Raw genomic sequence first — 25,040 nt, 5'->3', positions numbered from 1 at the left:
ATTCCGTACAATTGACCACTAAATGCTAACACCCGAATACGTTTTTCAACTTGTTTAAGTCAAGGTCCACGTTAATCAATTCATGGTATAAATATATACCGTATTTTTCGGACTATAAGTCGCAGTTTTTTTCATAGTTCGATTTATATATGTTTTTTTCCTTCTTTATTAAGCATTTTCAGCAGGTGCGACTTAAACTCCGGTGCGACTTATACTCCGAAAAATACGGTACTATTAGGATCATACAGTCATCACACAAGTTAATTTAATTATTTACATTATTACAATCCGGGGGGTGTGATGTGGAGGGGGTTGGGGCAGGGGGGTTAGGTTTGGTTGATATCAGCTCTTCAGTCATCAACAATTATATCATCTGAGAAATGGACATTGAAACAGTGTAGGTCTGACTTCGTAGGATATGTACAGCGAGCAGTGAACATAGTGAGCTCAGAAAGCAGAAGAACAAGTATATACATTTGATTATTTACAATCCGGGGAGGTGGGATGTGGTGGGGGGAGGGTGTTAGTCTAGGGTTGTAGTTGCCTGGAGGTGTTCTTTTAGTGCGGTTTTGAAGGAGGGTAGAGATGCACTTTCTTTTACACCTGTTGGGAGTGCATTCCATATTGATGTGGCATAGAAGGAGAATGAGTTAAGACCTTTGTTAGATCGGAATCTGGGTTTACCGTGGTTAGTGGAGCTCCCTCTGGTGTTGTGCTTATGGCGGTCATTTACGTTATGGAAGTAGTTTGACATGTACTTCGGTATCAGGGAGGTGTAGCGAATTTTATAGACTAGGCTCAGTGCAAGTTGTTTTACTCTGTCCTCCACCCTGAGCCAGCCCACTTTAGAGAAGTGGGTAGGAGAGAGGTGTGATCTGGGGCGGAGGTCTAGAAGTAACCTGACTAGCTTGTTCTGGGATGTTTGGAGTCTAGATTTGAGGGTTTTGGAGGTGCTGGGGTACCAGGAGGTGCATGCGTAATCAAAAAAGGATTGAATGAGAGTTCCCGCTAGAATCTTCATGGTGCTTTTGTTGACCAGAGAGGAGATTCTGTAGAGAAGGTTACAAACTCCCATGAATTATTAATACTGAAGCCAAATAACTAGTTGCAATTGTGCCGCAGCAAAATACGCAGGCTGAGTAAGATGTCGTAGCACGTCGCTACACTGAGGAAGAACTCCATTTGTTCGTTTTAGTTAACTTTAACCTCCATACTATGGTTATTATTATTACTCTGAAAATCACTGAACTATCTTTCTATCTATAAGACATTGCATAAGTAAAGTTGAGCATCAGTGAGTTGGGGGGCTAGTCCAATATCTCCCTCTACTATCCTGCCCTATCAAGATCAAATTATAATGCAATACACTAAAAGCATTGTTACAGGTAAACAATAATACAAGCACACAATCGAAACTCAAAGAGTGTCAGAGGTATTCAGCCATGTGAGACGTGCTCATTTCGATCTACCTCTCTGCCCTTTGATTCCCAAGCCCCGCGCTCCCTAACCTGGGTGGTGGCTCATTTTCACAGCATTGTTCCAGGGGCCCTCCGTTCTACGCCATCTTGTTTCCTGCGTAACACAGGAAGTCCTGCCTGCTGTCCAGCTCCCCCCCCCACCTCTTCCCAGGACTGCCTGCTAAAGAGTTTTTTTTGCAAACACACACACACACTCACACACAACGAAACACATCCTTTTTCTTTTGTGCTTCCCCGAAGCTCACGATGACCCCTGCCTGATGTGACGATGACCCCTCCTAACATGATGGGACAAAGCCAAAGGCACGTCTGCTTTCCTCTGACGTTGGGACGTTTTGCAAAAAGCATTCCTGGATGCAGGATGTTGCAAAGTGAGGCTTAAAACGTGCATACTTTTTACCTGCTCACAGAGGAAAAGAAGCAGGAGTGTACCGTCCGTTGTGACGCAACAAGATATTCACATTTTGCACAAATTCCCTCACAATGCATCTTACAGTACTAATGTCAGACACATCAATAATTACCAGTGAGATCATTTCATTAACAGCCACAAAACTGTGTTTAACCCTTACTTTTCCAAACACTTTCAGGTAACACTTTAGTATGGGGAAGATAGTCACCATTAATTAGTTGCTTATTAAAGTAACAAAGACTTAATTTAGAGTTATTTGGAGAGTAGCGGAACATATAAGGTTTAGGGTTAGGGTTACTAATTTGTAGAGATGTCCGATAATATAGGCCTGCCGATATTATGGGCCGACATATGCGTTAAAAATGTAATATCGGAAATTATCAGTAATGTATTTTTTTATTATCGGTATCGTTTTTTTTTTTTGTTGGTTTTTTTATTAAATCCACATAAAAAACACAAGATATATTTACAATTAGTGCACCAACCCAAAAAACCTCCCTCCCCCATTTACACTCATTCACACTCATTCACACAAAAGGGTTGTTTTTTTCTGTTATTAATATTCTGGTGTGGTGAAGAAGGAGCTGAGCCGGAAGGCAAAGCTCTCAATTTACCGGTCGATCTACGTTCACATCCTCACCTATGGTCATGAGCTTTGGGTTATGACCGAAAGGACAAGATCACGGGTACAAGCGGCCGAAATGAGTTTCCTCCGCCGGGTGGCGGGGCTCTCCCTTAGAGATAGGGTGAGAAGCTCTGCCATCCGGGGGGAGCTCAAAGTAAAGCCGCTGCTCCTCCACATCGAGAGGAGCCAGATGAGGTGGTTCGGGCATCTGGTCAGGATGCCACCCGAACGCCTCCCTAGGGAGGTGTTTAGGGCACGTCCGACCGGTAGGAGGCCGCGGGGAAGACCCAGGACACGTTGGGAAGACTATGTCTCCCGGCTGGCCTGGGAACGCCTCGGGGTCCCACAGGAAGAGCTGGACAAAGTGGCTGGGGAGAGGGAAGTCTGGGCTTCCATGCTTAGGCTGCTGCCCCCGCGACCCGACCTCGGATAAGCGGAAGAAGATGGATGGATGGATGAATATTCTGGTTCCTACATGATATATCAATATATATCAATACAGTCTGCAAGGGATACAGTCCGTAAGCACACATGATTGTGCGTACTGCTGGTCCACTAATAGTACTAACCTTTAACAGTTAATTTTACTCATTTTCATTAATTACTAGTTTCTATGTAACTGTTTTTATATTGTTTTACTTTCTTTTTTATTCAAGAAAATGTTTTTAATTGATTTATCTTAGTTTATTTTATTTTTTTTAAGTACCTTATCTTCACCATACCTGGTTGTCCAAATTAGGCATAATAATGTGTTAATTCCACGACTGTGTATATCGGTTGATATCAGTATCGGTTGATATCGGTATCGGTAATTAAATTTGGGCGGCATGGCGTAGTGGGTAGAGCAACCGTGCCAGAAACCTGAGGGTTGCAGGTTCGCTCCCCGCCTCTTACCATCCAAAAATCGCTGCCGTTGTGTCCTTGGGCGGGACACTTCACCCTTTGCCCCCGGTGCCACTCACACCGGTGAATTGAATGATGAATGATAGGTGGTGGTCGGAGGGGCCGTTGGCGCAAAATTGCAGCCACGCTTCCGTCAGTCTACCCCAGGGCAGCTGTGGCTATGAAAGTAGCTTACCACCACCAGGTGTGAATGATTGATGGGTTCTACATGTAAAGCGACTTTGGGTACTTAGAAAAGCGCTATATAAATCCCAGTTATTATTATTATTATTATTATTAAAGAGTTAGACAATAGCGGAATAGCGGATATCGGCAAAAAGCCATTATCGGACATCCCTATTAATAAGCAATAATTCTGAGGTTATTGAGGGAAGACTCTTAGTTAATGCCTTACTGGTTGTATAATAAAGCCATGCAGAATAAGGCATTAATAAGTACTTAATAATGACTAATTAAGAGCCAATATGTTACTAATTTGCATGCTAATAAGCAACTAATTAATGGTGAATATGTGTTCCCCATACTAAAGTGTTACCCACTTTCATTATAATGTAGCAATACTATAGACTCGTACTTGTATATAGATTCACCATCCACAAAAAAGACCTCAACATAAAGTAATTATTATCTAAATGGCAATTTAGATAAAAAGACCCTAAGAAGTGTCTTTTGCATTACCACGTGAAAATAAAAGGCTCACATTCCATGTCATTAATTGGACTTCCTCTCTAAATCTGTTGCTTTAGCCCTCTAGAGGAGCAGGGCTTCCTCTCCAACTCGCTCCATATGCTTCCTCAAAGGAAGGATGCCATCACACGTTCTCCTCCTCTCTGGAGGAACCACCCTTTCCTCACTTTAATAAACCCAGAGGCCCCGTCCAAGCACTGAAGTCCAGATTGGGTGTGCAGTAAAAGTCTTGATGGCATTTCAGGATGCAGTACATTAGGTCATGAGGTGTGCACTCACCGCATACGTTCATGTGTGTGCGCTTACATGCATGTCCTGCTTACATGCACCCGAATAAGCACTTCAATCACTTTGGAAACTTCTCAGCATTGTTTTAATGTAAATCTCCTGTGATTTCAACGTATGCATCACAATCTGAATTATTATCCATACCAAACCAGCAAGAGTTTTCAATCTATTGTTTTAGAAGCTGCAAACATAACATTTATTTACCAATAAAGATGTTTAAGACGCGGCTTCGCAACAGCCAACTGGTTACTATTAGCAGTAGTAGCACAGTGTTTTTCACACATCTGTTGGATGTCAAACAGTTATCAAATTTAAAAAAATAAAAAAAAAACCTGACTATGACTCATGATTATTGCAATATGGTTGTAAAAAGTACAGTACAATAAGTAGAATAAATAGACAGACAGTTGGGAAACCCACTATTTTGCATGTTTTGTGTTTCTTAGGCTTAACTGATGTTTTAGTCTTGGTATTTCATCTGTTTTAATACCTAAGTTTTTATTTTATTGGTTTGTACTATATCAGTTTAAGATTTATTTAAATGAAAAGTGTGTAACAAATAGAATATATTAGTATTATTTCTGGCAGGCATTGTGGCGTCCTACTATGTACAGCGGTCCTTGAACATACTGTAAAAACACCTGTGTCTCGTATTCCTCGGAGTACAGATCACTCTGGTCTAATAGAGGACAGCTCGTAGGTTCAATGTGCACATCTGAATAGCTTAGTTACTCAGACAGCAATGTGTTTATATACGGTATTTTTCGGATTATAAGGCGCACTTAAAATCCTTTCATTTTCTCAAAAATCGACATTGGGCCTTATAACCCGATGCACCTAATGTACGGAATAATTCTGGTTGTGCTTACCGACCTCGAAGCAATATTTTTTTGGTACATGGTGTAATGATACAATATTTTTCCTTCTATTGGTAATGCGGATATAATGGGTTCATTCGTAATAGGCACTCCTTTTCGAATCTTCAACGTTTTTTCAATATATTATACAGTGCACCTGCTTTTTTAACACTGTAGAAGCAGTGATATCTATGAATGCTTTAAAGGCATTTGATTGAGTGGAGTGGAATTATATATTTTATGTCCTGGAGTGATTCGGCTTTGGTAACAGTTTTACTTCATCGATTGAGCTCCTTTATCTCCTGAGGCCTCGGTCAGGACAAATAATATTCAATCCAAATATTTTCGCCTCTATCGCTCAACACGGCAAGGTTGTCCTCTGAGTCCATTGCTTTTTGCTCTTGCCATTGAGCCACTGTCAATAGCTCTTCGCACTAATCCGCTTACTACGGGCATATGTAGACACAATGTGCAGGTGAAAGTCTCTCTCTAGGCGGATGACCTCCTTCTGTATGTCTCAGACCTCTCCGTCTCGGTCCCGGCTGCCTGGAGTACACTCCAAACATTTGGACAATTGTCTTCCGCAATGTTCTTATCCTTTGGTTTTCTTTTGTGTATTGCCACACACTGTTGAGGCCATTCAGGAGTGCAGTTGTCTGTGGCTTCATATCAATATTTGCCTGTACTTGGACTTAATTTTGTAGTTTCTTTTTTGCACACGTGTGTTTGAGGTGACCGCTTCAAGGTCTGAGTGACAGTGTTCTGGAAGCAGGCAGAGAAGAGTGCAGGGATGCCAGCAAGAGTGCTGGCTCCCGTTAGGCCCTGGCTCCACGGTGGTGAGTTTTGGTCAAGTGCACTGTCTTTGTAAACACAATTTCCCCAGACCAACGTTCCTTCTGAGGCTGCAGCTAACAATTATTTTAGTAATGGAGTAATCTATCGATTAGTTTGTTCAATCAATAAATAATCGGATAAAACACACTGTCGAGGGGGGCGTGGCCTGCAGACCTGCAGCGAAGCGGGGTGTGCCAGGACCGGCTTCGAGATCAGCGACAGGTGCGTAAATGGTCCACCTGGGCCTGCTTGTCTAATCACCTGTCGCTCTGTTAAAAGTCAGCAGCCGGGGAGGAAAGGGGTGTTGGAGTTGGAGCGAGAGCAAGACAGACGAACACAAACCAATTGCTGAAAAGCAAGACAATATATTGAAAAATAAAGCAGTATTGTAAACCTGGACGAGACTGTCATGTCAGTGCTTGGTGGTCCGAAGAACCCAGAGGAGAGAAACCTCCACACACTTTATAGCCTCAATGTGTATTTTTTAGGGAAAATAGTTAAAATAATAGTTAAAATAAACAACAAATGGTAAATGGATTATATTTGTATTGTACTTGTCTATCTTTAGGGTACTCAATGCACTCTAACTATTACGATCTGGTGACCCCAGGGATGCAGAGAACGGCAGGCGGAATGCAAGTAAGACTAGATTTAATGGCAACAAAAAGCAGGGAACAAACAATTTCAGCACACCAAGCAGACTACCAAGTACAATGATCCAACACTGAAGGAGGAACCCAGGTGGAACTAAATAGAACAAATTACTCATAAGAATCAGGTGTGCTAGCAGGACATGGAACAGAAAGTAACTTTGCTTCAAAACACCGAGACCAAACAGGATATACTGACAAAACAAGAGCACCAGGACAGGACGTGATTCTAAACACAGGAAGTTGACAACAAAACCAAAATAGTCAGAAAGGATCATGACATTGACCGTATTATCACATTCACTAACTGATGACGCAGCACCAGGAGCAGCTGGGGATTCAGTATCTTGCTCAAGGATACTTCGCCATGGTCACAGGGTGATTGAAGATTGAACCCACAACCATTGGGTTTGGTACTCACCACTCTACCACACTGAGCCATGCTGCCAAATGCATCTAATGAAAAAACAAAAAACGTATGCTTACCATAACCTTCATTCTTCTTTTTAATATCAACACTGAAACTACACATTTACCGTATTTTCCGACTATAAGTCGCTCCGGAGTATAAGTCGCACCGGCCGAAAATGCATATTAAAGAAGGAAAAAAACATATATAAGTCGCACTGGAGGGAAATTTATTTGATAAAACCCAACACCAAGAATAGACATTTGAAAGGCAATTTAAAATAAATAAAGAATAGTGAACGTGAATAAGTGTACGTTATATGAGGCATAAATAACCAACTGAGAACGTGCCTGGTATGTTAACGTAACATATTATGGTAAGAGTCATTCAAATAACTATAACATATAGAACATGCTATACGTTTACCAAACAATCTGTCACTCCTAATCACTAAATCCGATGAAATCTTATACGTCTAGTCTCTTACAAGAATGAGCTAAATAATATTATTTGATATTTTACGGTAATGTGTTAATAATTTCACACATAAGTCGCTCTTGAGTATAAGTCGCACACCCGGCCAAACTATGAAAAAAACTGTGACTTATAGTCCGAAAAATACGGTACCTTGTGTGCATTAATATTATTATTATTTTCTCAATATCCACGGTTTGCTGCCACATACCACCTCTCTCATGTGCGTTTTATTGTAGTGGCTGTGCGAAAAATCTGTCTGCGTTATTTAAAGTTCCGGGCACACCATGTGTTCCAGATTTTTTCAGTTTTTATTAGTTCCTTTTTTATTATACGGTACTGTAAATCAAAGCTTATTTTTAAATCAAATGAATCAATTAATCGTTGCAGCCCTAGTTCCTGCTCCTCTTGATGAAAGCATTTCAGTCACATTACATCAATCTCAGCGACTTTCCGCGTTTAATACTAGATTTAATTTTTATTGGCCAATTCCATAATTCTGATTGCGGGTAATCATAGGGCACGAGATAACTCCCAGTCACGGCTAACGTTCATATCGCTGATCTCAACTGCGCGTTTAGCCCCAAATTCGGTCGTTCTGTTCATATGTTTGATTCTGTGTACATTTTATATGGCCTTTGAAGTCAATAAAATACTTTATCTTTTCTGACTAAATGTATTTGTTCTTTCCAGTTTGACAGAAAACTAATACTGCGTGCAATTGAATATCTTTTAAAATGTAATATCTAACAATACAAAACGTTATATTATCATACATTCAAACATGTTTTGTTACAATAAAAAAAAACGCTAATACTTTAGTATGGGGAACACATATTCACCATTAATTAGTTGCTTAATAACATGCAAATTAGTAACCTATTGGCTCTTAATTAGTCCTTATTAAAGGCCTACTGAAATGCGATTTTCTTATTTAAACGGCGATAGCAGGTCCATTCTATGTGTCATACTTGATCATTTCGCGATATTGCCATATTTTTGCTGAAAGGATTTAGTAGAGAACATCGACGATAAAGTTCGCAACTTTTGGTCGCTGATAAAAAAGCCTCGTCTCTACCGGAAGTAGCAGACGAGTAGCGTGACGTCACAGGTTGTGGAGCTCCTCACATCTGCACATTGTTTACAATCATTGCCACCAGCAGCGAGAGAGATTCGGACCGAGAAAGCGACGATTTCCCCATTAATTTGAGCGAGGATGAAAGATTTGTGGATGAGGAAAGTGAGAGTGAAGGACTAGAGGGCAGTGGGAGCTATTCAGATAGGGAAGATGCTGTGAGCATTCAGCTGGTAATGACTAAAACAGTAAATAAACACAATATACTCTACTAGCCACAACACAACCAAGCTTATATTTAATATGCCACAAATTAATCCCGCATAACAAACACCTCCCCCCTCCCGTCCATATAACCCGCCAACACAACTCAAACACCTGCACAACACACTCAATCCCACAGCCCAAAGTACCGTTCACCTCCCCAAAGTTCATACAGCACATATATTTCCCCAAAGTCCCCAAAGTTACGTACGTGACATGCACATAGCGGCACGCACGTACGGGCAAGCGATCAAATGTTTGGAAGCCGCAGCTGCATGCGCACTCACGGCACCGGGTCTGCGTATCCAACTCAAAGTCCTCCTGGTAAGAGTCTCTGTTGTCCCAGTTCTCCACAGGCCAATGGTAAAGCTTGACTGTCATTTTTCGGGAATGTAAACAATGAAACACCGGCTGTGTTATCCGGCAAAACAGTCAGGGGGTGCATTCTACGGCGGGGGTGCGTTATCCAGCACAACACCTGCCGCAATACACCGCTTCCCACCTACAGCTTTCTTCTTTGCTGTCTCCTTTGTTCATTGAACAAATTGCAAAAGATTCACCAACATAGATGTCCAGAATACTGTGGAATTTTGCATGAAAACAGACGACTTAATAGCTGGCCACCATGCTGTCCCAAAATGTCCGCTACAATCCGTGACGTCACGCGCTGACGTCATCATACCGAGACGTTTTCAGCAGGATATTTTGCGCGAAATTTAAAATTGCACTTTAGTAAGCCGTATTGGCATGTGTTGCAATGTTAAGATTTCATCATTGATATATAAACTATCAGACTGCGTGGTCGGTAGTAGTGGGTTTCAGTAGGCCTTTAAGTACTTATTAATGCCTTATTCCCTAACCCTAACCCTAATATGTCCTCCTAGTGTCCAAATAACTCTAATTTAAGTCTTTGTTACTTTAACTAATTAATGGTGAATATGTTCCCCATACTAAAAAGTTACCAAAAAAACACTTAAATATCTGCTTGACTTATGATTTTACAGAAAATTATTCATCAAATTGTACTGTAAAAATAACAATAGATTTAATTTACCGACTTCAGAATTGTACAGTTCCTACTTGCACTCTTTTCTGTCTGTTTGAAAACGTCAATAAAAAAGTTGGAAAAAACCCAATAGATTTTACATTTAAAAAAAAAAAAAAAGGCAGCTCAGTCGCCAGAATTCCAATGTATTAAAAAAAAAACGTGGTGCCGTTTTTACATTTAAAGTAATACACTGTAAATACCACCGTAGATTTTACAGTAAAATTCTGGCGACTGAGTTGGCGGGTATTTACATAAAATAATAAAATCAAATGCATAGGCAATTGTGTGATAATCTCGTGAGGCGCACCCTTATACATTCATTAATTATTTACTGTTACAAGAGGCCCTCTGAGGGCAGCCAAAACTGCGACTGGCTCTCAATAAAAAAAGAGTTTGACACCCCTGGTAAATGTAAATGGAAGTAGAGTGGATTATGGTTAGAGATGTCCAATAATGGCTTTTTTGCCGATATCCGATATTGTCCAACTCTTAATTACCGATTCCGATATCAACCGATACCGATATATACAGTCGTGGAATTAACACATTATTATGCCTAATTTTGTTGTTATGCCCCGCTGGATGCATTAAACAATGTAACAAGGCTTTCCAAAATAAGAGAACTTCAACTCAAGTTATGGAAAAAAGTGCCAACATGGCACTGCCATATTTATTATTGAAGTCACAAAGTGCATTATTTTTTTTAACATGCCTCAAAACAGCAACTTGGAATTTGGGACATGCTCTCCCTGAGATAATCCTGATACCCACTACAACTATGGAAAATACTACACTTTGACTTTCACAAAGTGCATTTTTTTTTTTTAAACATGCCTCAAAACAACAGCTACAAAAACAATGAAGGCACACCGCTTCAGTCCAGAGTATACTAGAGTAATAAAGTAAACAATAACATAGTCCTCATTTAGTGCAAGACTGCCTGGCATACTGTATAACAGGGAATTATAAACTGGGCTCACATCCATCTTCCGCTTGTATTCATCGTGTATCTCCTTATGATTCTTGAAGAGGTGGGAGATCTACCGTATTTTTCGGACTATAAGTCGCAGTTTTTTTCATAGTTTGGCCGAGTGTGCGACTTAAACTCAGGAGCGACTTATGTGTGAAATTATTAACACATTACCGTAAAATATGAAATAATATTATTTAGCTCATTCACGTAAGAGACTAGACGTATAAGATTTCATGGGATTTAGCGATTAGGAGTGACAGATTGTTTGGTAAACGTATAGCATGTTCTATATGTTATAGTTATTTGAATGACTCTTACCATAATATGTTACGTAAACATACCAGGCACGTTCTCAGTTGGTTATTTATGCCTCATATAACGTACACTTATTCAGCCTGTTGTTCACTATTCTTTATTTATTTGAAATTGCCTTTCAAATGTCTATTCTTGGTGTTGGATTTTATCAAATAAATTTCCCCCAAAAATGCGACTTATATATGTTTTTTTCCTTCTTTATTATGCATTTTCGGCCGGAGCGACTTATACTCCGAAAAATACGGTAATTGCTCGTATTAAAGGAAGGTTCCTCCTCACATAACCAACTTTTTGCAGTCATTGCAAATTGCCAGTTTTTTATCCGTCAGAGACACTTAAAAATAATCCCAAACCATGTCGTTAGTCAGTCAGTGAGCTCGCTGGCTTGTTAGCCACGGCTACAGCACCGGCAACAACACACTCTTGTTGCTGTTATGCTGCGCTCGCGGCGGTTTGATGAGGTCATCAAGCGTCGCCAGTAAACCTCTCATGCTGCAGTCGTCAACTCCTGTGTTGTGTGTGGGAGAGGGAAGAGAGGAGGGGCTGCTGACTGGGAGACGCAACTGCTCTGTATTGCTCTGTACTGCTCCCTACGTCCGTGTTTTACCGGATATGTACCGCTCCGTACAGCCGTGTTTTAAAACGTCATTGAAACTGATACCGATAATTTCCAATATTACATATTAAGCATATTATCGGACATCTCTAGTTATGGTTGACTCAGATTGGCTGTTTAATTTGATTGCGTTAATATGCTCACAGTTAATCGCCAGAATCGACCTGACTACTATCACGATCAGGCATAGATACAAGCACAGAATTGGGCATATACAATGTAAATGCATCTAACGTTACAATAGCAGCAGTTAATGGTAAAAGGGAGCACCATCCACCCTCGGAGACCATCTATATCAGCGTATTGGCTTGTGAGTCACGTAGAGAAAGAGCACAGCCAGCTCACTGACTCCAGGAGGACGAAGAGGAGGAGGAGAAGTGTGAAGCATCGGTCAGCTTATGCAGAAGAAGCGAACGGTTGCAACTCGCAAGCGAGCTTTATGAATCATCGCCGGGAACCCATGAACACTTCTGGTGCGATAAATGATAAACTGCAAAGAAGGAAAAATCTCCCCCTCACCAGTTGCGAAGGAAGCCTCTCCCACATAGGTGAGAGCCAGGGAGCTTCCTGCTGCAGGGCGAGATACACTTTTAAAGGCGGAGACTTTGGGGGCACTTTGAGTGTGAAATGCCAGGGAGGAAGTTGAGGTCACACGTGGCAACAGTAGCAGAACTTGCAGCCTTAATCATTACTGCTGCATGAAGAAGCACAATGCAGTCAGACTGAAATACAACCATAAGCAATTTACTAAACTTCGTAGCATCGAAGGAACCACACATTTAGACTACTCATTAAAAATTATAGCATAAAATGTACTAAAAACACTATAATTTGCATGTCAGACCACTAGTTAAGAAACACTAGCTGCCTGAAAATGATCCAAAACAATCATTGTGCGTTTAGAATTAGATAGATAGATAGATAGATAGATAGATAGATAGATAGATAGATAGATAGATAGATAGATAGATAGATAGATAGATAGATAGATAGATAGTACTTTATTGATTCCTTCAGGAGAGTTCCCTCAGGAAAATTTAAATTTAAATTCCAGCAGCAGTGTACAGAATTGAGATCGAATTTAAAAAGTAAAAAGTAAATAATGGGGGTATAAATGGAAACAAAATAGAAAAATATTACAATAAGAATAAAAATAAAAAGCAGCAATGAGAATAAAAATATAACAGTAAAATAAGAATATAACAAAAGAAACTAGGCAGTAGTGACCATTAAAACTATGTTTGTCATGTAAACAATTAGCAGTGTGATAAACTTACTTTTCAACCCGTTTATCAATCTTTATTCATAAAGTGCTTTTCAATCATAAAATAAATGCAACACAAAGTGTAAAAACAATACAACGATCACTCATTATCGCACACCCACACACAAATAAATGCATGGCAGAGTACAGAGGAGCCAGGTGAAGAAACACAATCACAGAAGCTATTTGCACCTGGAGGTCACCAGGCCGTGACCTGACCTGAAGAGCCCTCACAGCCACAGCTGATAACCCCTGATGTTGAGGGCTCCCTCTGAGGACCACTGGCATTTGCCAAATAATAATAAAATGTAAAATAGTAAGACCCGTGAGTAGAAATAAAGGATAAAATACAAGTACAACTTATTATGAAGATAAAAAATATATATATGCTAGGGATGTCCCGATCCGATATTTGGATCGGATCGGCTGCCGATATTTGCCAAAAATTGCGTATCGGCAAGGCATGGGAAAATGCCGATCCAGATCCAGTTAAAAAAAAAAACTCCGGTCCGTGTTTTCCAACGCACCTATTTAAATAATACATTCCACTTTTCTGCTGCGCCGTAAGTTCCGTTACGCATTTTCCAGCACACCTTCAACACATCCACAATTCTCACGCAGTTGCTTTTAGATGCTGGCATTACACGACAGGCTCTTCTCACTCTTACCTGTGTCTCCCTCTTACAGACAGCGAGCGCATATACTGTCACGTCATACATCACATACTGTCACGACATACGTCACATACTGTCACGTCATACAGCACATACGTATACGTCCTCCCCGAGCAGAGAGGTAGCAGCATGGCTAACGTTAGCTGTGATGCTAGCGCAGCCGTGCGAGCAACGCTCCCTCTAAGGTGCTCGCCTGTGCAATTGCACACTGTTTAAGCGTCCTCTGCACATAGCAAATCTATGCCACGCACAAAATCAAATAAAAAAATAAGCGCATAACAATTTTCGACACACGGACACGACAGAGAAAACAGTTTTCGTCATCATTGTTCAAATATTGTAACGTCTGTCGAGAAGCTTATCTCTATTCGGTGCCACACGCCCGCACCATCAAAATGCCGAGGCAAAAATTTCCAGATCAACACCGTATGAAATAATGTGTGATTTTTTTTAGTTGTGATTTCCTTCTCTGCATGAAAGTTTAAAAGTAGCATATATTAATGCAGTATGAAGAAGAATGTTTTAATGTAGACATGCAAGCCTTGAAAGAACATTTTGAAAATCAAGACTACATTTCCTGCAAATGGGTGCATTTCTACCCTATATTTTAACTTTAGATTTATTCTCATATCAAACTCTTTCGGCTGTCTTTTTGACACTTACATCCGGCGCCCCCCTCCACACCCTGGATTATAAATAATGTAAATAATTCAATGTGATTATCTTGTGTGATGACTGTATTATGATGATAGTATATATCTGATAGTATATATCTGTATCATGAATCAATTTAAGTGGACCCCGACTTAAACAAGTTGAAAAACTTATTCGGGTGTTACCATTTAGTGGTCAATTGTATGGAATATGTACTTCACTGTGCAACCTACTAATAAAAGTCTCAATCAATCAATCAAAACATATAGAATCATCATACTGCTGTGATTATATGCATCAAGCGTTCATTCAAGGCTAAGGCAAAATATCGAGATATATATTGTGTATCGCAATATGGCCTTAAAATATCACAATATTAAAAAAAGGCCATATCGCCCAGCCCTAGTTCAATGATGCCATTTCTGTTTGTCATGTATAATTTTGTCTATTTTGTGTTTATCCTTGAATAAACAGGTCAGTTTCTTGTTACCAACCATTGTGTATTATTCAAACTCCCCTAATTCAGCTGGCTAGTTGTTATCAAGAGTACTAAAACCCTTTTCAACATGATTCTGACAACTAAGTAGGCTAAATAACTTTAAACTTTAATACATGCTCGGATAGGCCAGTATCGGTCAGTATCGGTATCGGATCGGAAATGCAAAAACAATATCGGTATCGGATCGGAAGTGCAAAAACCTGGATCGGGACATCCCTAATATATGCAGTACATTTATAGCTATCTGTGCCCTGGACCTCTGGCCGGGGGTCGCCGGAAGCCGCCGTATGGTAAAGATGGTGCCGAGTGTCCGAATCCGTGAGTTTTAGTTGTAACTGTACAAAATAAACCACAGAGCTAGCCTAAAACAGTACCATTTTTTACATAAACATGCTAACACTTAGAATGTGTGCTAAAAATAGCATGATAACAGTCAGCATGTTTCATATACCACGTTATATGACTCAAAGGTATGGCTGCGGAAATAGAAAAAAAAAGGGTAAAAATAGATGAAAAAAGTTAGCAAGCCTAAGTTAGCTTGCTAGCATGATATCGTTTCCATGTTAACTGCCGATATTATCGACCAATGAATGCTTTAAAATGTGATATCGGAAATTATCGGTATCGGTTTCAAAAAGTAAAATTTATTTTAAAACGCCGCTGTGTACACGGACATAGGGAGAAGTACAGAGCGCCAATCATCCTTAGCGTGCCGGCCCAGTCACATAATATCTACGTCTTTTCACACACATAAGTGAATCCATGCATACTTGGTCAACAGCCATACAGGTCACACTGAGGGTGGCCGTATAAACAACTTTAACACTGTTAAAAAATATGCGCCACACTGTGAACCCACACCAAACAAGAATGACAAACACATTTCGGGAAAACATCCGCACCGTAACACAACATAAACTCCACAGAACAAATACCCAAAACCCCTTGCAGCACTAACTCTTCCGGGACGCTACAATATACACCCCCCGCTACCCCCTAAAACCCCGCCCTCCCCAACCCCGCCCACCTCAACCTCCTCATGCTCTCTCAGGGAGAGCATGTCCCAAATTCCAAGCTGCTGTTTCGAGGCATGTTAAAAAAAAAAATGCACTTTGTGACTTCAATAATAAATATGGCAGTGCCATGTTGGCATTTTTTTCCATAACTTGAGTTGATTTATTTTGGAAAACCTTGTTACATTGTTTAATGCATCCAGCGGGGCATCACAACAAAATTAGGCATAATAATGTGTTAATTCCACGACTGTATATATCGGTATCGGTTAATATCGGAATCGGTAATTAAGAGTTGGACAATATCGGAATATCGGCAAAAAAGCCATTATCGGACATCTCTAATAGTATTCTATCTTTATTTGTCGTTATTTATATTTCCTGAATAAATGATGTGATAATGTTCATCAGTCAACTCATTGGTGTTAATTTTCAATCCATCAAGATTAAAAAAATAATATCAAAATCAAGTACAGGATTTTATTTACCGTATTTTTCGGACTATAAGTCGCAGTTTTTATCATAGTTTGGCCGGGCTCCAGTGCGACTTATATATGTTTTTTTCCTTTTTTAATATGCATTTTGGGCAGGTGCGACTTATACTCCGAAAAATACGGTATGTATTTTGATGATTTTCCTCGACTCGATCATGTGGTTTATTTTGTACATAAGTAGCATCATCTACAAAGATACAAATAATTGCTATTGCGACATCTAGTGGACACATTTAAAACAGCTGTTTCTTTCATTCAAAAATTTCAGGTTAATTTTTACACTTAGCAAACATCCCGCGGGCCGGATAAAACCTGTTCGCGGGCCTGATCCGGCCCTCGGGCCGCACGTTTGACACCCCTGTCATATATCCATATGACAAAACACAACGAGTTAAGTATTGCGGATCCGAAATGAGTAAAAAGCAGGAATTTAGTACAACCAGTGGGACTTGTTGGGTCATAAAGTCATACCAAATATGCTGTGAGAATTTTCGCCCTACTGAAAGATTGCCTTTGAAGTTTAGTAATGAGTGTCAGGTGTTACAAATTGAGCATCGTTGAAGGTAGAGTCACGTTCGCATGACATTTGGATGACATCATGCCTTAAATGCTGTCACTTTGTGAAGGCTTGCGGAATGTTAAGTACCCTGTTTTGAACAGGAAGTTAGTTGCCTTTCATGACTTACTGTGTAGTTGAAATATACCTTATGGGCTGAACTTCTCTGTGTGTGTATGCCAGCGGTTCCTCCTCCACCCACAGAGACAAAGAAAGTGGATGACTGACAAGAGGCTTCAATCCGTTTATTTCATTCCATGGAAGACAAAAATGCGCCCTGGTGCTGAGAACGATGCAAAGAATGAACCTCCTTGCAGCCGGTTTGGAAGTGACAGAACGAACAAAACAAACACGCACAGACTTGGGAAAAGTATTTATCCTTCGATTCGCTGGGGTTTGTTTGTCTGATTGTCCTATAGAGGCAGTGTTTTTCAACCTTTTTTGAGCCAAGGCGCATTATTTTCATTGAAAAAATCCGGAGGCACACCACTAGCAGAAATCATTACGAAATTAAACTCAGTAGACAATAAAAAGTTGTTGTCGCAATTGTTGGATATGAATTTAAACCACAACCAAGCATGCATCACTAAAAAGTTAAAGTTAAAGTACCAATGATTGTCACACACACACTAGGTGTGGCGAGATTATTCTCTGCATTTGACCCATCACCCTTGATCACCCCCTGGGAGGTGAGGGGAGCAGTGGGCAGCAGCGGTGGCCGCGCCCGGGAATCATTTTGGTGATTTAACCCCCAATTCCAACCCTTGATGCTGAGTGCCAAGCAGGGAGGTAATGGGTCCCATTTTTTTATAGTCTTTGGTATGACTCGGCCGGGGTTTGAACTCACAACCTACCGATCTCAGGGCGGACACTCTAACCACTAGGCCACTATAGCTCTTGTCTCAAAGTAGGTGTACTGTCACAACCTGTCACATCATCATGTCTAGTCTATAAAATCCGCTACACCTCCCTGATACCGAAGTACATGTCAAACTACTTCCTTAACCGCCATAACCACAACACCAGGGGGAGCTCCACTAACCACGTTAAACCCAGATTCCGATCTAAAAAAGGTCTTAACTCATTCTCCTTCTATGCCACATCAATATGGAATGCACTCCCAACAGGTGTGAAAGAAAGTGCATCTCTATCCTCCTTCAAAACCGCACTAAAAGAACACCTCCAGGCAACTTCAACCCTAGACTAACACCCTCCCCCCTCCACATCCCACCTCCCCGGATAATCAAATGTACCGTATTTTTCGGACTATAAGTAGCAGTTTTTTTCATAGTTTGGCCGGGGGTGCGACTTATACTCAGAAGCGACTTATGTGTGAAATTATTAACACATTACCGTAAAATATCAAATAATATTATTTAGCTCATTCACGTAAGAGACTAGACGTATAAGATTTCATGGGATTTAGCGATTAGGAGTGACAGATTGTTTGGTAAACGTATAGCATGTTCTATATGTTGAATGACTCTTACCATAATATGTTACGTTAACATACCAGGCACGTTCTCAGTTGGTTATTTATGCCTCATATAACGTACACTTATTCATCCTGTTGTTCACTATTCTTTATTTATTTGAAATTGCCTTTCAAATGTCTATTCTTGGTGTTGGGTTTTATCAAATAAATTTCCCCAAAAAATGCGACTTATATATGTTTTTTTTCCTTCTTTATTATGCATTTTCGGCAGGTGCGACTTATACTCCGGTGCGACTTATACTCCGAAAAATACGGTATATACTTGTTCTTATGCTTTCTGAACTCACTATGTTCACTGCTCGCTGTACATATCCTACCAAGTCAGACCTACAATGTCCATTTTTCAGATGATGCAATTATTTATGACTGAAGTGCTGATATCAACCAAACCTACCCCCCCCCCCCCCCCCCAACCCCGCCTCCACATCCCATCCCCGGATTGTAAATAATGTAAATAATTAAATGTATATACTCTGATGATTAACTTGTGTGATGACTGTATTATGATGATAGTATATATTTGTACCATGAATTGATTTAATTAATAAACTTATTTCATTCATTCATTCATTCATTCATGTGGACCCCGACTTAAACAAGTTGAAAAACTTATTCGGGTGTTACCATTTATTGGTCAATTGTACGGAATATGTACTGTACTGTGCAATCTACTCATAAAAGTTTCAATCAATCAATCAATCACGCCTAGACTTATTTTGAGTTTTTTGGTTGTTCTCCCGTGCACAGTGTTTTAGTTCTTGTCTTGCGCTCCTATTTTGGTGGCTTTTCCTGGTTTTTGGTATTTTCCTGTTGCAGTTTTATGTCTTCCTTTGACCACTATTCCCCGCACCTGCTTTGTTTTAGCAATCAACAAATATTGAAGTTGTTGCTATCTTTTTTTGTGTGGACATTGTTGATTGTCATGTACGGATGTACTTTGCGGAGCGCCGTCTCTGCTCCACACGCTGTAAGTCTTTGCTGTCGTCCAGCGTTCTGTTTTTGTTAACTTTGTCGCCAGTTCAGTTTTAGTTTCGTTTTGCATAGCCATCCCTAAGCTTTAATGCCTTTTCTTAGGGGCACTCACCTTTTGTTTATTTTTGGTTTAAGCATTAGATACCTTTTACCTGCACACTGCCTCCCGCTGTCGTCTGCATATTGTGATCACGACAAACCATCGAGACGACGTGTTCCTGACTACAAAGCAATTAGCTACCAGCTTCCACCTACTGATATTGAGGAGAGTAACACGGTTACTCTGCCAAGCTCTAGACAGCACCGACACTCAACAACGGCACACTATTTGCGGATTATAAATACTGGTTTGCAAAAAATATTTTTAACCCAAATAGGTGAAACTACATAGTCTCCCACGGCACACCATATTGTATCCCGCGGCACTCGTACAGTGGTTGAAAAACACTGTTATAGGGACAGAGTTTGAGCCAACTTTCAGAAAATATCAGAGATGAGACAAGGAACAAGTGATTGGATTTTGAGGGTGGTCCGTATCACCGTCTGGATTCAACCTGGGTAATAAACATAACTGTTGAGAATTCTAATCCAGTTCTTGTATTGTCCAAGTGTACCTCCTGAAGTGTCCATTGGATGTTAATGTATTATCTAAGCCTTTATAATGAATGCAGCAGCACAGCCTCTAAACAAACGTGGCAGGTCTTTGGTCTGGTGTGTTTACAAGCGACGTGTGTCAGCATATAATGGAGTTTGTGCAGCCATGCCTGGGAAAACAATGAATGAAGTCACCTTTAGGCCTCTCTTCAAGGAATGTTTGGGAAACTAAAGGAAGGCTAGGGGATGGGGAGCTTGTTAAAAAAAAAAGACAAGGAGAGGAAGGGGGAGGACCTTTTAGGCCTTGGTTCCCACTGACTCAGAGCATCTGGAGGCACAAACAATGATGAGAAAAAAACGAAAGGAATAAACACAATATGACAGCCCGTGGTTAGGTTTTTTATAGCTTGAAATTGTAACTGAACTCTGAATCCTTTATGGCATACTTAAAGGAATACATATGATACACTATGGACAGATCAGAGGTTGGACTGTCACTAGACCAGGGGTCGGCAACCCGCGGCTCCGGAGCCGCATGCGGCTCTTTGATCACTCTGATGCGGCTCAGCAGCTTACTTGCTGAACCCCCCAATTTTCCCGTGAGACTTTCGGATTTCAGTGCCTCTCGCAGAAAACTCGTGGGAATAATATTCACCGATTTTCACCCTTACGGCTATTATAAGGGCATGCCATGATGGTACAACATTTGGCACCCTCTACTATCTGTTTTAACAGTGTGCCAGCCCAACACTTATTATACAATATACATCTTCTGCTTGCACACTTACGTGACAGCATGCATACTTGGTCAACAGCCACACAGGTTACACTGACGGTGAACATATAAAACAACTTTAACACTCTTACTAATAATGCGCCACACTTTGAACCAAAACCAAACAAGAATGACAAACACATTTCGGGAGAACATCTGCACCTTAACACAACATAAACACAACAGAACAAACACCCAGAATCCCTTGCAGCCCTGACTCTCCCGGGCTACATTATACACCCCTGCTACCACCAAACCCCGCCCCCACCCCAACCCTGCTCCCTCACACATCAACCCCCCTCTCTCTCTGTGCGTCGGTTGAGGTGGGCAGGGTTTGGTAGCGGGGGTGTATAAGGTATCCCGGAAGAGTTAGGGCTGCATGGGATTCTGGGTATTTGTCCTGTTGTGTTTATGTTGTGTTACGGTGCAGATGTTCTCCCGAAATGTGTTTGTCATTCTTGTTTGGTGTGGGTTCACAGTGTGGCGCATTATTAGTAAGAGTGTTAAAGTATTTTTTATACAGCCACCGTCAGTGTAACCTGTGTGGTTGTTGACCAAGTATGCCTTGCTGTCACCTACGTGAGCAAGCGGAAGCCCCATACAATGTGTGGCTGATCAGGCACGCTTGTTGAAGTGGGTGCTATATGTTGTACAATCACGGCACGCATGACGCTGACAAGTGCCATTCGTTTAAAACCCGCGTGCCGCACCAGCTTTCAAATTCCATATAAAGGTGTGGGCAGCGTGTCTGAGACCCCTGGTTTATACATAGCACAAAGAATAAAAAAAACTCTGTATGCAGTGTTATTTCATTTAAAATTTCAAAAAAAATTTGCGGCTCCCATTGTTTTCTTTAATTTGTGAAACTGGTCAAAATGGCTCTTTGACTTGTAAAGGTTGCCGACCCCTGCACTAGACCAATGGTCAAGAACCTACAGCTTTAAGAGCTGCATGGAGCCTTTTTTTAGCCTGCTTGTTGTGGCTCCCTTTGCAGAGTACTGACTTTTTTTTAACACCGTAGTGGGAATAATGTGCCATTTTTGAACAGAGAGCTATAATTTCCACTCGTCTTTGAGGCCGAGAATATATACAGGCTGAATAATGACTGGTGATTGGATAAGGACTCGAAAAGCATTGGAAAGGTAGAGGGAGCGTGCATGGTTGAGAGAGACGTCTGCACGATAGAGACGTCAGCTTCACTGATACCATGAATACATCACAAAAAGGAAAAATCTACCGTATTTTTCTGAGTATAAGTCGCTCCCGAGTATAAGTCGCACCGGCCGAAAATGCATAATAAAGAAGTAAAAAAAACATATATATGTCGCACTGGAGTATAAGTCGCATTTTTTTGGGAAATGTATTTGATAAAACCCAACACCAAGAATAGACATTTGAAAGGCAATTTAAAATAAGTAAATCAATCAATCAATCAATCAATGTTTATTTATATAGCCCTAAATCACAAGTGACTCAAAGGGCTGCACAAGCCACAACGACATCCTCGGTACAAAGCCCACATAAGGGCAAGGAAAAACTCACCCCAGTGGAACGTCGATGTGAATGACTATGAGAAACCTTGGAGAGGACCGCATATGTGGGTAACCCCCCCCTCTAGGGGAGACCGAATGCAATAGATGTCGAGTGGGTCTGACATAACATTGTGAGAGTCCAGTCCATAGTAAAGAATAGTGAACAACAGGCTGAATAAGTGTACGTTATATGACGCATAAATAACCAACTGAGAACGTGCCTGGTATGTTAACGTAACATATTATGGTAAGAGTCATTCAAATAACTATAACATATAGAACATTCTATACGTTTACCAAACAATCTGTCACTCCTAATCGCTAAATCCGATGAAATCTTATACGTCTAGTCTCTTACGTGAATGAGCTAAATAATATTATTTGATATTTTACGGTAATGTGTTAATAATTTCACACATAAATCGCTCCTGAGTATAAGTCGCACCCCCGGCCAAACTATGAAAAAAACTGCAACTTATAGTCCGAAAAATACGGTAGTTTATTTCAGAACAGATTCTAAATCCATAGTGATACTGATCCATTCCCCCACTTTTCGTACATGAGGTGAAAACATTGCCAGTATGTTGTGAAATGAGATATTTACGTAGAAAGATTTTGTAAACGTTTATTTACATACCTTAATTGTTTTCAAACGCTGCCTGTTACACGGCAGTAAACGGCTGATCAAACAAAACAGAAGTCATTGATTTTTCTCCTTGTTTATCAGGATTCTTCTTCCTTGTACTTTGTAAACACTTTGAGTTTGGACAGTTCCTAAAGCGGATATTTTTAGTACATTGCTTGATTTCTTTGCTTCATCCATATGTAAGTCACACCTTTGTTTATATTTTGTTGTTTTCTTACTGTACCGAAAATGAACCGAACCGTGACCTCTAAACCGAGGTATGTACCGAACCGAAATTTTTGTGTACCGTTACACCCCTAATAAGTTGTGTTGTGTTTTTGGCAATATTTTATATTAATCAAAATAATAGTAATAACCCTTTAATGCACATTTTCCTGCTCAGCACTTTCTTGGGTCGCCATGATTCTAATTAAAAGTGATGCTTTTCTATTTTTTTTTTCCTGTCACATCAATGTAACATTTGATGTCATATAGCTGGGAATTACAAAAATATACACACATGCTCAAGTTAGCTTAAAGGGGAACATTATCACCAGATCTATGTAAGCGTCAATATATACCTTGATGTTGCAGAAAAAAGACCTTTTTTTTTTTTTAACCGATTTCCGAACTCTAAATGGGTGAATTTTGGCGAATTAAACGCCTTTCTATTATTCGCTCTCGGAGCGATGACGTCACAACGTGACGTCACATCGGGAAGCAATCCGCTATTTTCTCAAACACATTACAAACACAGAGTCAAATCAGCTCTGTTATTTTACGTTGTTTTGACTGTTTTCCGTACCTTGGAGACATCATGCCTCGTCGGTGTGTTGTCGGAGGGTGTAACAACACGAACAGGGACGGATTCAAGTTGAACCATTGGCCCAAAGATGCGAAAGTGGCAAGAAATTGGACGTTTGTTCCTCACACTTTACCGACGAAAACTATGCTACGACAGAGATGGCAAGAATATGTGGATATCCTGTGACACTCAAAGCAGATGCATTTCCAACGATAAAGTCAAAGAAATCTGCCGCCAGACCCCCAGGAAAAGAGAGCGGATGAGAGTATGTCTACAGAATATATTAATTGATGAAAACTGGGCTGTCTGCACTCTCAAAGTGCATGTTGTTGCCAAATGTATTTCATATGCTGTAAACCTAGTTCATAGTTGTTAGTTTCCTTTAATGCCAAACAAACACATACCAATCGTTGGTTAGAAGGCGATCGCCGAATTCGTCCTCGCTTTCTCCCGTGTCGCTGGCTGTCGTGTCGTTTTCGTCGGTTTCGCTTGCATACGGTTCAAACCGATATGGCTCAATAGCTTCAGTTTCTTCTTCAATTTCGTTTTTGCTACCTGCCTCCACACTACAACCATCCGTTTCAATACATTCGTAATCTGTTGAATCGCTTAAGCCGCTGAAATCCAAGTTTGAATCCGAGCTAATGTCGCTATACCTTGCTGTTCTTTCCGCCATGTTTGTTTGTATCGGCATCACTATGTGACGTCAGGAAAATGGACGGGTGTATATAACGATGGTTAAAATCAGGCACTTTGAAGCTTTTTTAAGGATATTGCGTGATGGGTAAAATTTAGAAAAATAAAATAAGCCACTGGGAACTGATTTTTAATGGTTTTAACCTTTCTGAAATTGTGATAATGTTCCCCTTTAACTTGTAACTGTAGGTCTGATGCTGTAGTATTATGCTCCACAGTCTCCCATTCGCCCTCACTCAGTCTCCTATTGAATTCAAAATGTCTAAGAATGCAGGAGAACCATGTTCCTAGAGCTTTACAACTTATTTGGTAAAAGTGCTAGTGGTATGCTGGTGATTCAACAATTAATGTAACAATCACATCAGCAGCCGACCAATGTTTAGCTAAATAACTTCCACTGTTGTCATAATCCCTTAGGAGTGCTGCTTCCGATGAGGTCTGAGTCATGGAGGGATAGCGACGGTTGAGAGCGAGCGAGCGGTAA

The 25,040-nt window shown here is 40.5% G+C and overlaps 1 protein-coding gene across 3 annotated transcripts in view; it reads right to left on the bottom strand.

Annotated features, from left to right (window-relative positions):
* The window catches only part of mier3b (mesoderm induction early response 1, family member 3 b), a 186,593-nt gene that overhangs the window by 72,132 nt on the left and 89,421 nt on the right, over positions 1-25,040 (bottom strand). The window lies entirely within an intron of this gene.

The sequence above is a fragment of the Nerophis lumbriciformis genome, linkage group LG33 (assembly GCF_033978685.3).
Source record: "Nerophis lumbriciformis linkage group LG33, RoL_Nlum_v2.1, whole genome shotgun sequence".
NCBI lineage: Eukaryota > Metazoa > Chordata > Actinopteri > Syngnathiformes > Syngnathidae > Nerophis > Nerophis lumbriciformis.
The sequence above is the reverse complement of the archived record's forward strand: the minus strand, read 5'-3'. Positions and strand labels throughout refer to the sequence as shown.